The 3,538-nt window shown below is 44.1% G+C and overlaps 1 long non-coding RNA gene across 2 annotated transcripts; it reads left to right on the forward strand.

The window, feature by feature from the left end:
• Positions 1-1,608: 1,608 nt before the first annotated feature.
• On the forward strand, positions 1,609-3,284 carry LOC122753635. 2 transcript variants are annotated; one of them, XR_006356295.1, is made up of 3 exons: positions 1,609-1,725; positions 2,119-2,357; positions 2,860-3,284. It is a non-coding gene; the product is annotated as an uncharacterized LOC122753635 (long non-coding RNA). The 2 variants fall into 2 exon arrangements; XR_006356294.1 differs by having other exon boundaries at positions 3,025-3,284.
• Positions 3,285-3,538: the final 254 nt, after the last annotated feature.

The raw sequence follows: 3,538 nt of genomic DNA on the forward strand, positions 1-3,538 counted from the left end.
TTGAGCAATATCAAAGGGACCTTTATTAGGATTTTTGCACCTCTCTTATTCATAAACTATAGACCCAGAAAGGATCTACAAATCTTGTCTTGTCTTTCCTGAGACCCTCCTCTCCCTTTACTTTTTTTTCTCTTTCTTTAGTGATTGAGAAAAAGGTCTCCAATGATGTGAACACCAAGAAATTAGTAGTTTTCACCAAATCTAGTGGATGAGTTGGTGAGCAGACAACAGGCCAACTCTGAAGCTGATCAACTTGTCATTTTTTGTTTGTTTGTTTGTTTGTTTTTGCAGGGCAATGAGGGTTAAGTGACTTGCCCAGGGTCACACAGCTAGTTAAGTGTCAAGTGTCTGAGGCCTGATTTGAACTCAGGGAGTCCTGAATCCAGGGCCAGTGCTTTATCCACTGTGCCACCTAGCTACCCCTAAACTTGTCCTTTTTGATTACTCAATCTCATCTTCCCATTACCCAAGAGACTAGGCTGACAGGCCAGCACAGGAACTGACTTCTTTCTTTCTTTTCCTCCCTCCCTTCCTTCCTGCCTTCCTTTTTTCTCCCTTTTTTCCTTCCTCTCCTTTTCCATTCTTTTTTTCTCTTTCCCCTTCCTTTTAACTAAATTTTTGGAGCTATTTTTTTTCCCACTCTTTCCTCCTTAGTTTTGAGTATTTCTTTCTACAGGGCCCCTCTGCAATCTTGATGTCTCTTTAAAATCATCTTTCCCTAGAAATATTTGTTATAGTTCCTGTTTTCCAAAAGGGTCAATTTTAACTCACTATGATAAATATTGTGCCAGGCACAGCTGAATAAAGCCTTGGTCTGTATCCAATTCCTTGCTATCAACTATCACCATCTGTTGTCATGAGAAAGATTGATATTTGGGTTAAACGCCACTAAACTCATTTAATTTCCATGTGGAAAAATAATCTAAAGTAAATTGCCCTGTGCAGTTACAGAAGCTATTTTTCCAGGAGACAGCAAATCAAAGGAAACATCCAAAGGAAAACAAAAACACCGTCCCCCCCCCAGAGACTGCCTCTGTCTGCCTTTATTGCCTGCATCCCATATTTTCATCTCATCCATGAAATGTGATTTTAAGGAGAGATGGATCCATCTCTTTATGCCTCAGGTCTTCTCTGAGAACCAACGGGAAGAGTGAAGATGTTTCCGGATCTCTCCTGACTCTGCTCCCCTCCCACCCCACTTAACCCCTGCCTTCTGCAAGGAGGGGAATTATTGAGGGGAATTATTCTCCACTCTCCCTTGGTAGGATGCACCAGCTTCAGCCTGCAGCTGCAGACACCTCTCAGGAGGCTTCCCAGGAGGCTCAGGTATAGCTCTCGTCCTATTCTCAAGGCACACAGACAGCCCCCCACCAAAGTCAGAGTCTGGGAGCGTAGCCGAGAGAGACGATTCGGGACAGCTCCCGCAGGGCCACCTCGGCCCGCCTGGAATGCCAGTCCTGCGTTTGCATGCTGTGCGCCTAGCCTGTGCAAAGGTCCCGAGAGGCAGGCGCTCGGCCATCCCTTTTGATCCATCAGGCTGCTGGCTCTCTGCTGATGGAGCAGCTACTTAACATGCAGGCTCTCCTCTGGCTCTCCCCACTGCTCTCTCTTCAGATCATTGTAGTGGCGAGCCTAGAATGAGCATCTCTCTCCTAAGAGGCTGCCAGGGGAAAACACACTCTGCACACAGGCTGGGCTGAATTCTCAGGGGAACACAAGCCTGAAGTGAGCCTGCCCTTCCTTCACCTCCTCCTAACTCCTTGCTTCTCTCGCCCTCTCTCCCAGGGCTCTCTGCATCTCCCCCTTCTTACCTTTGCTCTCTGTCACTGGGGTTTCTGAGGAGGATCCAATGAGCAGACAGAGAAGCCAGAGAACTCTCTCTGATGGCATGGTGAAGACCACTTTGGCTGAATCCAAAGCTGAGCTTTCAGCCTTTGCTTTCCTCCCTCAATTCTCCACCCCCGTTCATGCTAATGAGGGGCAGCCTTTGGGGAAACTGGGAATCACTCACTGAACCGACCACTGGAACTAGAGTAAACTGCAAAGTGACCCCTCCACCTACCCTTTCTCCCCTCCTTAATGGGAATGGGCTCACCTCTTTTCCCCTTTCATTTTCAGACGGAAGGATTGGATCATGGCCCATGATCTGAAGGAAGGGGAACATACTAAGAATGCCCAGAAGTCATCATCAGGATGGTGAAAGATATGGAAACCCTCTCATGCTGGATCGACTAAACATGAATTAGAAAACATTATTAAGCTCTGACTATGTGCCAAGCACCGGAGATACAGATACTAAATGGAGACAGTCCCAGCCCCCAAAGCATTTACATTTTAGAATCTAGCACCTAACAGAGGTAGGTGACTTATATAAAGGGAATGGTGGCCAGGGAGGGGTATTTTCATTTGGAAAGCTACAAGAATGATCAGTGGAGCCATAGAGAACTAGTGTGACATACCCTTCAAAGTATTTGATACTTTGATTTAATAATAGCTCCATATTGGAAAGGGAGTCAGGGAGAGAAAAGAAAAGAAGGGAATTAACCACCCAAGTAATAGCAAGTGGGCTAGCAAGAAGATGGGGAAAGGATGGTTAAAGTGAAGTATGGCTGGGACCTGGGTGAAATTGTAGGCCAAATGAGGCACACATCAATCAGAAAAGCAGCTCCCCAGGGCCAGTTTCAGTCAATTGAAAGGATCAAGTCAGTAGGGCTTGATCTCTGATTAAGCATGGCAAGAAAAGATGGCCTACTTTGGAGTACCTGAGAAGACTATAGGATGATTTAAGCATAATTTCTCTTTTTAAAAATAATCGATTTTGATGTATTTTGTTTTTACAACATTTCTTTTTTTTTGCAGGGCAATGAGGGTTAAGTGACTTGGTCAGGGTCACATAGCTAATATGTGTTAAGTGTCTGAGGCTAGATTTGAACTCAAGTCCTCCTGAATGCAGGACCAGTGCTTTATCCACTGTGCCACCTAGCTTCCTCCAACATTTGTGTTCCCCCCATATCCTTCTTTCAGAACCATTTCTTATCATCAAACAGAAAATTATAAAGAAGAGGAAAAAAACAGCAAAACCAACCTATATGAAGTTTCACATCAGTGGACCCCCATACCTCTACAGAGGAGCAGTCATCTGGATTTCTTCATGCTCCCAAATGTCTTTTCATATATTATCTTCCTTTTGCCTATCTTTGTATCCCCAGCATTTAGTATGGTGTCTGGCACATAGGAAGTAGGCTATTAATAAATGTCATTAATTGCAAAGCACTGTGGTGATCCTGGAGCTACAATTATTAAAATAAAACTTTCCTTGCCCTTAAGAAGCTTAAAAGCATTTGTTCGAACTTAAAATGATTTGTAAATTTCAGTTATTAATGACCTTTAAAGATCTATGACTGTTGGTCAGATCTTTGTTCCAGATAGGAAAACTTTCTAAGAAGCAGAGCTAACAGTGTAAGGGCTTAGATTGTGTGGGAATAAACACTTTGTCACTATAGGTAATAAACCGGAATCAGGATTACCATTGTAAGGT

This window comes from Dromiciops gliroides, chromosome 4, assembly GCF_019393635.1.
Source record: "Dromiciops gliroides isolate mDroGli1 chromosome 4, mDroGli1.pri, whole genome shotgun sequence".
NCBI lineage: Eukaryota > Metazoa > Chordata > Mammalia > Microbiotheria > Microbiotheriidae > Dromiciops > Dromiciops gliroides.